Source organism: Notechis scutatus, chromosome 2, assembly GCF_049901735.1.
Source record: "Notechis scutatus isolate UNSWTSFEM ecotype Mainland chromosome 2, rNotScu1.2, whole genome shotgun sequence".
Lineage (NCBI taxonomy): Eukaryota > Metazoa > Chordata > Lepidosauria > Squamata > Elapidae > Notechis > Notechis scutatus.
This window is the reverse complement of record NC_142010.1, coordinates 124,118,386-124,133,516: the sequence shown is the minus strand read 5'-3', so window position 1 is coordinate 124,133,516 and position 15,131 is coordinate 124,118,386.

The following is a 15,131-nucleotide window of genomic DNA, read 5'->3' as shown; positions in this document are numbered from 1 at the left end:
GTGCGTTCAATTAGCTCGGATGCTACCAGCAATTTAAAGAGGTGTATAAAGGATGAACCAAGGTCAAGCATGTTCCAGATGGTATGTTTGTTCTGTCAAGCTGTGACTTGCTGCAGTGTGTGCAGAATGTTTGCAAGCAAGGAGTCTGGATTTTTCAGATCGTGTCATAAACAAGTCTGGTTATTAATGGGATAATGTTAGGTTTTCCTTTGCATTCCAACCCCCCCTTCTTCTTCTTTTTTTTTTTTTTGTTAATAATTTCACTGCCAGGCATCTGTACCATTTTAGATGGTCGTGGTTGAGGGCACGTCATTATAGCATTACAGAGGAGACAGCAGTGAATCCACTTCTTTGGTTTCTTTTCCTCCATTTCAAACATCACGTGACGTGGACTAAAAATGCACGGGTGGCTGAACTATACATTCAAGGAAGTCATATGGCAGAGGTCTTGACTGCCCTTTCACACTACATGTGGAGAAATAGCACATTTGAGGGCTATGCCCTTGCAATAAACCCTCTCTATTAAAGAAATCAAAGAGAAGGCACATCTGGTGATATGGCACATGTTATTGACATGGAAGGAGTGATTGCAACCTGTGGCCATTGTAGCTTTCTTTTATTTGCTCCCAAATTTCTGAAAGATCTTCTGTTTTCTTTCCCTCGCTCTATTTTCGTCTCTTTTATGAAGCACAAAGAAAAAAAAAGTACTGGGTCAAAAATATCCAGAATGATAGGACTTCAAAACGTAATCACCTTGATGTTAAATTCAATTTCAGAAAGATTTTGAAATTGTTCTGTTTATTTTTTGTAAGTTGCATCTTTCTCAAGTTCTGAATGTTACACATGTTGACAAATAGATTGATAGGCCTGTATTATCTCCTAAAGCTTCCCTGCTTTAATTCCAGACTCCTGATAAGTGGCTGGATACAGAAATTTTATTCAATTTATTTCCCCCCTCACACCTTTTTTAAAAAAAAATTGAATTAGCCGCAAACAATTCACATTTTGACCCAACCAATTTTTCTTAGTCATATCCAGATTTGAAAATAAATGTTTGGCCAGACACTAAAGTCCAAAGACTCTTTATCCTTGACACAGAAGATATTGGGTTCGGTCCTCAGCTGCTTCTGTACTTAAGAAGATCCCAAGGAGCAGGATTAAGAGCTGATATGGTGGCCAAAAGTCCATATAGGTATGAACTCACACATTCTTATAAAGGACCAAGAGCCATTCCAAGAGAGTGTTTTCAATGAGGCAATGGTGTCCCTTTATTCACTGCTGAGATACGATGCCATGTCTATGTCTTCCACACGGCAGGTATCTCTCAAAAATCTGAAGAGTAAATTGGGGCAAAGTGCCTTAAACCAGGAAGCACATGGAGAACATTGTTCTCCAGTGGCCATCAAACAAAACTTGACATCAACTGAAAAGCTGAGCAGAGGATTCGTCTTTTTTTTAGGGTTCCTGGAATCTCAGACTCTTTTGTTAACAGCATATTTAGACAATTAGCACAATTAACCCATTAGCTATCACACCAATCCTGGGTTCCTTGAGAACATTGATGTTTGTGCCATGAACGTAAGAAATATGTGCACCCTACCAGGCATCAGAACAAAGCAATGGAGTCTCAGTGCTATTACATAATTTGTAGAATTATGGTCTGGACTCCTGTTAAGACTTCCATGTAGATTGCCAGTTGCTTGAACTGCTGGCAGTGACTCCATAGATGTAAATGGTGGGAAGAAAAGTAATCACATTGATTCTTCTTTCCTCTCCTTTTCCACAACATTAAAACTCAAGGGCAGACAACTCATCAATGGTAAATTCAGAAAAGTCCCCCCCCGTATTATAATTCCATGAATGATGCCACAAGATATGGGACTGGCTTACACTGGTTTACACAACGTGAGAAGAAAATCAGGCAGATTTTACAAAAAAATATTTTATTTATTTATTTTATTTTATCTATTTTATTTTGTTGAGCAATTATAAGATAACAGGTATAAGTATAAACATAGTTATGAATACATGAAATGGATACATATAAGGAAGAAAAGAAAAGAAACAATAGGACAGGGATGGTAGGCACATTGATGTGCTTATGCATGCTCCCTACAGACCTCTTAGGAAAAGAGTGAGGTCCATAGTAGACAGTCTAAGGTTAAAGTTTTGGGGTTTGGGGAAGAAACCACAGAGTCTGCAACTACTACCACTACTAGACTTTGGAATAAGTGCAAAGAAGAGCAACTAAGATGATTAAAGACATGGAGACTAAAACATATGAAGAACGGTTGCAGGGTTTGGGTTTGGCTAGTCTAGAGAAAAGAAGGACTGGGGTGGCATGATTGCAGTACTCCACAAAGAGGAGAGGGTCAATTTAGTTTCCAAAGAACCAGAGGGCAGGACAAGAAACAATGGATGGAAACTAATCAAGGAGAGAAGCAACATGGAGAAATTTTCTGAGAGTGGGGACAATTAACCAGTGGAAGAGCTTGCCTCCAGAAGTTGTGGGTGCTTCTCACTGGAGGTTTTTAAGAAGAGATTGGACAATCACTTGTCTGAAATGCTATAGTATCTCCTGCTTGAGCAGGGAGCTGGACTAGAAGACCTCCAAGGTCCCTTTCCAGCTCTATTCTGATTCTGATACTACTACTATTATTACTACTACTACCACCTCCAGGGAGCCTTTGGGTCCTGTGATCCACCAGTGACCTGGGCCAAGCAAATCAGAACCATCAGGCTGTGTGTGGGCTTTGCAGAGAAGCCTGCCTGCTCTCTGTGGGAAACAGGATGCTGGAATAGAGGGGGCCCTAGTTTGATCCAGCAGGGCTACTCTTCTTAAGTCTGTTCTTATGATCCTGACCTTAAAGACAATGTCACAATTCCATTCTGATTGCCGGCCTGAGTGATAGGTGCTATCCAAGTGACACCCACCAGCTTGCCTTTGAAGATCTCTCCTGGCCAGGCACCTGCTCCTCAAAGTCCATGGCCCACCAGAGTCCTTTTCTGTGCCTCAGCAAAGCTGAAAATCCCAAGCCTGAAAGGCCAGGTCTGTTGTTTCTTTGTTCAAACCCCGGTCATTTGTTGACTCAGGTGGTCACTGCACGTGGTGGCAGAGCCATGCAGACACTGTCGCTCCGACGCGGCCTTTTCCAATCGCCACTGCTCTGAGCTTGGATACCTGGAGTGAGGATGCACATGCCAGAGAAAGAATGTATCAAAAGCACGCCGGCCGATTCAACATCAGAGAGAACCTCAAAGGGAGAGGGAACTAGAACAAAGAACAAAAACATTACAGAAGTGCCACACTGGAGGAGGAAAAAGGAAAAAAAGGAAAAAAGAAGAGCGGGGGGGAAGTCCTCTGTACTAACAGGAACAAGGTCAGCCATGAAACGCTGTCAAATTGAAACAGAACGTCTGCAGTCTCCCGAAAGCAAAGCCAGCAACGCCAAATATTCAAATTGACATGTCCTCTTTCCTAATATTTGCTCCCATTTGGAGAGGTTTGTTTTTGGTGGGGTTTTTTGCTTTATTTTGGAGGAAGAGAGAAAATGTTACAAAGAGAAGAACAAAGAACAAAGAAAGTGGACTAGGAATAGGTCCAAATACCAGGAGGAGGAGGAGGAAGCAGAAAATATTAATAATATAATAGTAGTATAGTATAGTATAGTATAGTATAGTATAGTATAGTATAGTATAGTATAGTATAGTATAGTATAGTATAGTATAGTATAGTATAGTGTACAGTGTACAGTGTATAGTATAGTGTATAGCATAATGTATAGTGTAGTTATAGTATAGTGTATAATATGGCGTATGGTATAGTACAGTATAGTTATAGTACAATATGGTATAGTATAATTATAGTATAGTATATAATATAGTTATAGTATAGTGTACAGTAGAATATGCAATGCAATGCAATGCAATGCAATACAAACAATACAATACAATACAATACAATACAATACAATACAATACAATACAATACAATACAATACAATACTATAGACATCTTCCACATAACACTCCAGATTTAACAATTTTTGTTAAAGACAAAATAGTCTGGATAGTGGATGTGGCAGTACTGGAGAAGCAGTACAGAAGAGAAAGAACTGGAGAAGGTAGCAAAATGTGAAGACCTGTAAATAGAAATAGAACAACAGTACTAAAAAAAGTGCAAATTAGTACCAATACTAATCCTTGGCTAGAATCTCCAAAATAACTTCCCTTGAACACTATTGGCACTGACAAATTCACCATCAGTCAATTGCAAAAGGCACCTTTACTTGGAACTGCTTACATCCTGCAGCCATATCTGAAAAACCATCAGACATCCACATCCGCCTATCCCAGGTAGACAGAAATGCCAAATCCAGTTTGAACATCTGGCTGACTGAATTTATTTAGAGAACAATTCTTCCTTTAATACTACTGCATTATTAAAGTCCTTTAATAGTTTAATTATTAAAGTAGTATTAAAGGAAGAATTATTCTCTAAATAAATTGAATGAAAAGACAAGGGCACAGGGCAGGGGTGGGATTCTACTGGTTCGGCCTGGTTCTATAGAACTGGTAGCTCTGAAGAGCAGCTGACACCGAACCAGTTAGCTGCAACAATCTTCTGGTCATCTGTTTGGCCCATCCACCTGCCTGGGCTCTAGGCTGTCCTTTATTCCCTGCTTTTTCCTCCTCAGCTGCTTTGCGCGGCACAGCTGAGTGTCACTTGTCAGCAGGAGAAGGTGAATGCTTGCCGGAGCCGGTAATTTGTAAACAATGCGCACATGCGCCAAAGCACAGGCTCACTGAACCGGTTGTTATGCCGGCAGGATCCCACCCCTGGCCCAGGGCAATTAGCTCCTATTTAAAATCCCTAAAGAGACCAACAACTCCTGGAGTACAGTATATCTGCAACTAGCACCACCTGATCTCATCTTCCCAGAGCTTATTCAAACAACTAAACTGATCTAATGATCAAGATGTGGGCCACAGAAACCTAGGTTCAAGTCACCTCTTGACTATGAAGCTGTCTAGAAAAATCTGAGGGCAGTCAGTGTTTTCAGCTCTGCTTACCACAGGATTTTATTAAAGATATAAATTGAGGAGAGCCCACCACTTGCCTCACCCCTTCACTTGAGGTTCTTGGAGAAAACCAGAAGATAAATAGATGATAGCGGGACTAGAACAATTGCAAAAGTAGCAGAAATAACAATAACAATAACAACAAACGTAAGAGAAGGCTTGAGAGAGGTGCTAAGAAGTCAATAAGGAGACATATGGCGGGTAAAGGCTGAACATTGATTTAGAATATATATTCTGTTGGAAGTTACAACCCATCCATCTCCTAGAGAAATGTTTTAGGATATATTAAAAAGGAAGAATATTTCCCCTGAAAAGGAAGTAGAAACTCAGTGCGGCAGAAACTCAGCCCCACCACCTTTGTCAATGGGCCATTAAGGCCTGGGCCAGTCTATTTTACATAACAAAGATCTACCTCCTTCAGGTAGAGCCATAATAGGAATTGCCCAAAGCCCTTTCATTACATCATCATCCAGCAAGGTTCAGCCAAGCCTGGGACTCAGGACAGCCTATAGAGTTGCCCCTGCATGGCCCCATAGGAGTCTGACAACCAATCAGAATACAAGCTCCAATTCAAATCCCAACAGAGGACATAAAACCCAGGAACTCTCAGCATCTCTTCCTGTTTTCTTCACCCAGGAGCTCCAAGGCATGTGATCCTGTTCACCAATAAACCTTCTTTCTAAGCAACTTCCATGATTCCAGTGTCTTTTCCCCCACTTGGAACTGAACCCAGAAGGATATTTCTTCCAACAATTTCTTTCTGCAGAGTGTATATTCTAGATAAGAATATACACTTCCAGACTAGAAGGAGGTGTTTGGAAATGAGGTTTCTCCCCAGGGTTTGGATGCCCCCCGCCTTTGCAATTGTTTAAAACAGTTCTCTCCTACTTCAGCAACTACAAGACCTGTGGAGTTCAACTTCCAGAATTCTCAATCAGTCATTTTGGCTGGACATTCTGGGAACTGAGGCCTATAAGTCTTAATGTTGCCAAGGTTGGATATCCCTGTTCTAGAGCAATCTTCTGCCTTTTCCAGGGGTGGGATTCAAAATTTTTAACAACCAGTTTTGTGGGCATGGCTTAGTTGGTGGGCGTGGCTTGGTGGTCATGTGACTGGGTGAACGTGGCTTGGTGGTCATGTTATTGGCTGGGCGTGGCCAACTCAATATCACTCAATACTGAGGCATGCATCTCCTCGCCTGGCCTCTCATGACTGTGGGGATGCTGCAACAGTCATAAGTGTGAAAAATGGTCATAAGTCACTTTTTTCAGTGCCATTGTAACTTTGAATGGTCACTCCACACAAGCAAAGTACCAACAAAGGAAGGGGAAAAAACTCCAGAGAAGTTCCTGAGACAGGAAGTCTAGTCCTGCCAAGTAATAAGGGTTAACGGAGAGGCATTTCTGTAAGCAACACCAGAATGTTTCCTTCCTGCCTTCCTTACAGGATTAGGCCAGTAATTTCTCCTAACAACCGGTTCTCCAAACTGCTTAGAATGTTAACAACTGGTTCTAGTGAATAGGTGCGAACTGGTAGAATCCCACCCCTGGCCTTTTCCCTGTTCTATTGCTAGAGAATGAGGAGGTGATAAGCCACCTGGGAAAGCCAAGGGAAATCATTCAAAACCATAAAAAAGCAAAAGTTAAAATATTTTGGACGTGTGATGCAACACCCAGAAAAATTCACTTAATCCTGCAGGGAAAGATTGAAGGCAAGCAAGGTTCAGGCAGTAGAAGAACACCATGAATTCAAAATCTAAGGGACTGGTTTGGACAAAACTCAACAGCACTTTTTGTGGGGCTGTTGATAAAAATAGGATCACCAACATGATCCCAACGTCATGTGAACTACACATCTGTCCTGGAGAAATTCCAGAATGTCCAGCCTCACCAAAATAGGCATTTTTTTCCAGTGAACATATCCATGTGAAAAGGATTCTCTTGATGGACACATTGAAAATCCCTGCATCAGACGATGATGTTTCATGGGCAACAAAGCAAGCAATACCAAAGTATTCCAAATCACTGGGAAATAAATTATCGACTAAGAAGGGCCTTGCTCTGTATATTTTTCTTAGCTGGCAAATATATCAGCATGTCCAGGGGGGATCGGAGAAGAGGATTAGAAAATTCTATGGATAAGTAAACCCACGATTATCACAAAGACTTATAACTTCCACAGATGCAGATTCACAGTTCGGCATGTCTCTAACTACCGAGTTGCAGTTCCAAATGGAAATCAAAACACATTTAGAAATCTATCATTTTGAAATAAAATGATGCGAAGGCAGAATAATTTCAGACTGCTGTGGAAAGGGGACAACACGGATGTATGAATGAACAAAAGCAAAACTGACATGCAGTAGAATTAGATTTATTCATAGGCTTCCCTAATTTTCATAATAATGCAAAACCACACATTTTCATAGGTTGAACTTGTCGTGTCCATTAGAATAAGCTGCACCTGTCAATATCCCTTCAGCCAACAGGGGTGTCAAACTCAAGGCCCACGGCCGGATCTGGCCTATGGAGTGCTTAGATCTGGCCTGCAGGGCTGCCCTGGAAACAGTGAAGGATCAGCCCGTGGTGCCTCTGCCAGCGAAAAGGGAGCCGTTTTTTCTGGCAGAGGGTTGCAGGAGGCCACCACAGCCAGAAATGGAGCTCAGGAGCCCATTTTCACTGTCAGAGCATTTGGGCCACGCAAGGCACCCCCGACACGAGGGATGTTGAGCTGGCTACGCACACCCTGGCCATGCCCCCCCCCCAGCTCCCCCGAGGTCAGACACAACCCTGATGCAGCCCTCAATGAAATTGGATTTGACATCCCTGCTTTAACTTAAGTCACTTTATTCGGACTCAGATTTGTTCGGATCCAGGTTACGATGGACCCAACTAAAGTATGTGTTGACTTAGAATCATTCGTTTAGTGACTGTTTGACATTACAGTGGCACTGAGAAAAGTGACGTGACTATGTTTCACGCTTAAGACTGTTGTAGCATCTCCTTCAGATGCTTGGCCACTGGTTCCTATTTATGACAGTTGCAGTGTCCCAGGGTTCTGTGGTCACCTTTTGTGAGCGAATGATGTGAAAAGCCAGTGGGGAAGCCACATTCATTGAACAACTGTGCTAGTCCAGGTAGTCCTCAACTTACGACCACAATTGTATTGAGCCCAACATTTATGTTGTTAAGTGAAAAATGTGTTCAGTGAATTTGTCCCCTTGTACAACTTTTCTTGCCACATTTGTTAAGTGAATCACTGCAGCTGTTAAACTAGTAACATGGGTGTTCAGGCCTCCCTATGGACTTCGCTTGTCAGAAGATTGCAAAATGAGTCCCGAACACTGCAGCCGTCATAAGTATGAGTCAGCTAAGCATCTGAATTTAAATCACGTGACCATGGCGATGCTGCAATGGTCGTAAGGGTGAAAAATGGTTATAGGTCACTATTTTGGGTGCTGTTGAAACTTCGAACGGTTCACTAAATGAACTGTTGTAAATCGAGGACTACCTGTAATTTAACAATTGTAGTGATTCACTTAGCAACCAACCTTCCCTCCTTCCCACAGATGTATGGCCACATGTCACGTGCGCAGCAGCCAGCCCACAGATATGACCATTTGCAGCCTCCCACATTCAAGTAACTGTTTTATAAAGTAGCATTGACTTCTGGCTTTTCCAAAAAACAGCCCATAGTGAAAAGCTGTTGTTCTCTTTACAACGACGGCATTCACCTTATGACCACTGCAAAAAAGGTAATAAAAATAGGTCTGGTCCAGTGTGGACTCACGTTACGACTTTCACAACTTCCAACCATAATGGGCTGGTTCCATTACTGTTGAAGGCAAGGACTATCTGCAACTGTATTCCCAGGCACAATTCTGCTGGCTGGGAAATCTTAGCACATCAGCACCAGCCAGAGAGTACTAGGTTGGTGATGGCTATTCTCTACATCATTGGTTAAAGATGTTGGAAGGAAAATCTGTCTGGTTCAGGTCCAAGCTGGAAATAAAATAAAGTGGAAGCCAATCAGAAAGAAAGTTTAATGATGAACAGAACCACACACACAAAGAGAGTGTGCAGATCTGGGTCAACTGAACAATTGGTTGAATGGATGGATTGGTCTTTATAGGTTTGTGTAACTTTCAAGTTTGGACTGTTCTGGGGATGATGCAATGAAGGGGCTTGTGTTCTGAAAGGGTGTTGGGCAATTCCTATTGTGGCTAATGGCTTTCGTCCTGTGTTAGATCTTGGGGTGAGGGGCGGCTTTCTAATCCTACCATTCTGCCAAGGAGTTTCAAAATATCCTGTCTTGAATGGATTTCTGCCTGCAGTGTTTGTGTTGCTTATGAATACAGCCATCTAGATACTTGGCTTCCTCTTTCAATAAGCTCTTTTTCTCCTTAAGGGCTGACATCTGCTGTGGGCTATTAAGAAAGACTGGGGCCTACTTTCTGCCTCTAAAACATGTTTCTCCATTTCTCCCTTTGGGAAAATCTAATATTCTGCCTTTTTGAAATATTTCCCAAAATATTTCATTCTTCGGGGCAGGGCTTCCCACAAAGATATGGAACATTAGGCCAGGGGTAGGCTGCTACTGGTTTGCCCCGGTTCAAGTGAACCGGTAGCTAATTTTATGGCTGTTTGATGGCTGGTTCGGTGAACTGGCAAATCCCACCCCTGGCTGGCCATGCCCACCCCTACCCCAGCCCTCCCAGGAGTCCCCACCTGGCCCATTTTGGATGCCAGGTAAGTGCAGGGCCCACACGGAGGCTTGGGGAGAGTGAAATATGGGCCTCTTGGAGGCTTTGGAAGGCCGGAAACAGGCCTCTTTCCAGCTTCCAGATGGCTTCCATAGCCTGGGGAGGCCATTTTTGCCGTCCTGTAAACTCGAGGAAAGCCTCCGGAGCCCAAGGAGGGTGAAAAATGGGCCTCCCAGAAGTTCCAGAAGGCCAGAAACGGGCTCATTTCTGGCCTCCAGAGCGGTTCTGGAACCCACGGAGGCTATTTTCACCCTCCCAGAGGTTCAAGGAGCTCAGGGAGAATGAAAATGGTCCCTCCGCCGTGGTGCAGGAGGCTGACATGGCCACGCCCACCCTTGGCCACACCCACCCAGCAACATGGCAGAGAACTGGTTGCTAAAATTTTTGAAGCCCACCCCTGCATTAGGCTGAATCCATGCAAAGCCATCTATAGGTATAAAAAGGGAGTCACTCTGCTTCTGCTCATTCAATTTCCTCATGCTGTATCACATGTTCCTGGCACAAAACAGTTGTCGGGGACCAAAACCTCGGGCCTAGGTTCTCCTTTCCACTCTAAAAACTGATGGAATAAAATCGAATTGAGAAAATGAATCTACCGGCAGAGTCTTTTCACAGAGGGACACTTCATTGCAGTCAGACTCCTCTGCTAGGGAAGGGAAGCGTCCTTAGAGATATTTGTTTATGGGATTGGGCCCTGCCGTTTCATTTTAAAGCGGGCCCTTCCTTTATTTATTCCTCTGTTTATCTCAGTTCCTTGCCTGTGAAGCAACGCTTGTTAGTGAAAGGTGAAAGGCTTTTTGATATCTAAAGCCAATGTTACAATGAGGTTTTTTCCCCATGAGAGCACCTGGTTCTCATGTTTAATGAGTAAACACAGGAAAACAGAGACTTGAAGGCTGATTGTTCCCACCATCATTGCTTCTGAACTGACATTAAAGAGAAGCAAAAGACAACAGCACAGCGGTGCTTTGTTTTTTTTTCAACCACATTTCCTTATTTTTAAATATTATATAAAAAAACGCTCTGTAATGAGATACACTGAAGTCGAATCTTGTGGACAATCTCCTAGTTTAGAAATGATTATTCCTCCAAAATGGAATTTCTGGCAAGAAGAAGATAAAGATAGATAAAGAGAGAAAGAGAGAGAGAGAGAGAGAGAGATGAATTGTGCAATGATAACTTGTTTCTTTTGAGGTAATGAATAAAATATGAATAATGTAATTACTAACCAACAAAACACAGGGAACAGGTGCCCTACCGCTCTGTGGACCGCAGCAAACAAAGACACAGAATTTCAAAAATAGACTTTTGACTTCCAAGCAAGTGCAAAAATTCCTCCAAACTTCTACATGTAACGTTTTGTAGCTGCAGTCATCAATCTTAGGTGAAAGCATCCTTTAATTATGCAAGGTCCTCCCCAATTAATTAGCCCTGAAAAGAAGCAAATTGCCAATCTCTGTAGTGTAGGGCTGAGCAGAGAGGAAGATTTATTTGAATATTATTGCAGGAGTAATACAGGAAACAGTCCCATTATTTTAACCATTGAAATCATAATTGAGCACTATGAGATTCCGATAAAGTAATTGATCCAGATGATCAATCAACACCTAGATGAGCAGAGATTAACATCAAGATTAACATTAGATCATCAATCAAGAAGTAAACAATACTCCAATCAAGGAGCTGCCAATTCAGACAAACAAGCTAACAGTAAACAACAGCCTAATCAAGGAACCACCAAGATCACTCCAACCAACGTAGACAGGGCCAGCTATTTGTATATAAAAAGAGAGAAAATCCCACTACCTTCTAGCACCGATGATGTTACCTAGTTAGTTTGGTAATGAAATGTCTCAGAGAGCACTGAGGATCATACAATTGATCCAGGTAAGCCTTTCCTTCTATGTCCTGGTTTACTGCATTTGGTTCAGGGTCTGTTGCTAAACCTTTCTCTCCCTGCTTTTTTGCTTATGCAGATTCTCCCTCCACCTCTATCCAGAGCAGATACAATATTTGTGCAACTACATGTAGTTGTGTCCAGGTGGTAATCTGAAGCAGATCCTTCTCTCTCTCCCCCCCCCTCCCTCTCTTTCTCCCACTTTGCTATCATTCCTATTTTAAATGATACAACTATTCTAAATGACTTGATTTCTAATCTGAAAAAGGTTGCTGAGAGACTGACATTAACTTCCAGTTTTTTTGCCCTCAAAATAAGGAGCAAAATGCTCCGGATACAGTTTTATATACATGTCAGATCAATATTGGTCTGTTAAGACACAAACAGAGAGGCACACGCAGGCTTAGTCCCATGTGTATAATAATCTCACCTTTATAGGCAGTCCTTAATTTATAACTATTCATTTAGTGACTGTTCAAAGTTCCAATGGTACTGAAAGAAGTGACTGTCTTGCACAGTTACAACCATTGCACTCCCCACCCCCTGTGGTCACATGATCAAAATTCAGATACTTGGCAATTGGCATGTATTTATAATGGTTGCGGTGTCCCAGAGTCATGTGGTCACATTTTGTGACTTTCTGACAAGCAAAGTCAATGGGGAAGCCAGTTTCATTTAACAACTGTGTTACTAACTGAACAATCACAGTAATTTACTTAATAACTATGACAAAAAATAAAATGGGACAAAATTCACTTAACAACTTGTCTTGCTTAGCAATGGAAATGTTGGGCTCAGTTGTGGTCGTAAATCGAGGACTACCTGTATTTCATAATCCCTGCTTGTTTAGGAATGCACTGTCATTCTTTTTAATTTTATTCCTTAGATGGTAATGGAATATCCACCCTGAGCCTCTTCAATTTTTCAGTGGCCTTGGATATTATGGGTCATGGTATCCTCCTGGACCAACTCAGAAAGTTAGGAGAGGGAGGCATAGTGTTGTGCTAGTTTACTTCTTCTTTCAGATTCAGTTACAATCAGCGTTAAGTTGTGAGTTCTAGTTTTAGGTCCTTGCTTTGCAGATTTCCATGGGGTTCTACTACCCCAGTTTGATTTAACATCTACCCAAAGCTTCTGGATGAGATTATCTGTTGGTGTAGAGTAGACTTAATATGTGGACGATATCCAGTTGAATATTTCTACCCTGAGTTTACCCAGTGATGCCATTAAGATTCTTTCCAAGTGTCCTGAGACTGTGTAGTGCTAGATAAAGAGGAACAGGTCAACCCTAGCAAGAATGAATGGCTGTCATTTTGTACTTTTCTAGATTTCTACCATTGGTTCTGGATGGACTCCTCCCCCCACTCCAGACAAGACTGGTATGCAGTTTGTGGGTTTTTCTAAACTCTTGGCATCTGTTTGAAGAGCAGGTACTAGCTAAAACAGCCTTTAGTCAGCCTTTCAGGGTGAACCAGGGCAGAGAACAGATAATACAGCTTTACTTTATGGTTACAATGTATAATAAAAGGCTATCCCACCCACCCACCTTTCCCCACCTTTTATCAAGCTATATCATTATCTTGAGTTTCATTCTTGTTCCTTTCTTCCCAGGAATGAGCTGTCATTTGCCAGTTTTATATTCCTTCTACAAGGTTATCTTCCTACTCTTCTATACTACCTCTTCATCAGTCTCAATCTCTGCTCCCTAAGGAATTAGAAGGCCCGGGCAAGTTGCTATGGGAAACAACTACTTATTCACACCCACCCAGCCTCACATGGTGGTTTGCAAGGTCAGAAGACAAAACTTGCTATGCAGAGCAGACAACACTCCCTCCTTTCCTGTTGCACAGCAACCTGCGTAGGAGATTCTACCATGGTGGGAAGTAAGAGGTCCTCTTCATCCCAGATCTCATTGATAAAGGCAGCATGTCACAGGGACAGGGTTTATGTGAGAATTTCAGATGGAACTGGTGTATGTGAACATCTGTTGCACCATCCCACAGTTTCTCAGAAATTTTTTTTCCAGTGAATAAGACATTCCAAATGTTTCTTCCTGCATTTAAAATCCAGAATGCATTTTGCTTCGCGTTCTTCTTCTTTTTCCAGGGAATCAGGTGTGCTTGTTTGTATTTTCCTGGAACTATTTTATTAGCATAGAAAATAATAAGAGAATCTGGAAAGCCTGTCAGATTATGCCTCTGTCCATTCTTATATCAAACTGGTGGGACTATCCTGAGTTTCTTTCTCCTGCCTTTTTCTTTCCCAGAACCGAGGTTGTTCATTCAATAATTCTTGCATGTCTTCTTCAAGGTTGTCATCTATTGCCCCCATCTCAAAGTCACATGTTTTGGTTGCCTTCCAACTGAACTGTTGCAGCATGTCCTACATAGGACTGTTCTTGAAGATCACTTAGAACAGGGGTGTCAAACTCAAGGCCCGTGGGCAGGATCCGGCCCATGATTTGGTCAGATCCAGCCCACAATGTGGTCAGATCCGGCCTGCAGGGCTGTCCTGGTCTACCCAATGTGAAGAGGAAAGATCAGATCAGCCTGACTTCAGCCCAGTCTAACCAGTGCGAAGAGGAAAGATCAGGCCAGCATAGTTTTGGGCCGCTCTACCCAATGTGAAGAGGAAAGATCAGGCCAGCCTAGCTTCAGCCCGGTCTACCTAATGTGAAGAGGAAACAAACAGCTGTTTGGGGAGTGGTGTCAAAACTAGCCACACCTACCCAGTTGAACATGCCCACCTAGTTGGCCACACCTATCCAGTCGGCCACACCTGGCTAGCCTCTGAGGTCAACCACAGCCCTGATGCGGCCCTCAATGAAATTGAGTTTGACACCCCCGACTTAGAAGGTGCAGCTGGTCTAGAATAAGGTGGTGCATGTAGTTATGGGGGCACCTTGAAATCTCTATGTAATACCACCAGATACACCTTGGGATGCCTATGTAACAGCCATTGCATGGGCTTCCAATAAGCTTCTGGGATACAATTCAAGGAGCTTTTGTCAAATATAAAGCATAGTACAAGGACTAGTTCTGTGAAGGAATGTTTGTCTTCAATTATTTCCGCCCATCCCACAAAAATCAAGGTAACCAAAGTGGGCTTGCTTTGGGTCCTATTTTTTTTAAAGACTTCTGATTGGACCTAGGAGCTGTACATTCCCCATCATCATAAATGCCCAGTGGAACAGCATACCATCCAACATCCAGATGGCCCAGACCCTCCTAGCCTTTCATAAGATACCAAAGATCTGTGTTTTCTTCTTATTGCATTGGAGTCTGTTTTCGGGGGGTTATTTACAGTATGTAGGAAGTTGGGCTACCTCAGGCCCATATGTATTTTAATTTTTGCTGCTGGTTTTGTTGTTGCTTTGATTAGAAGTTAGTC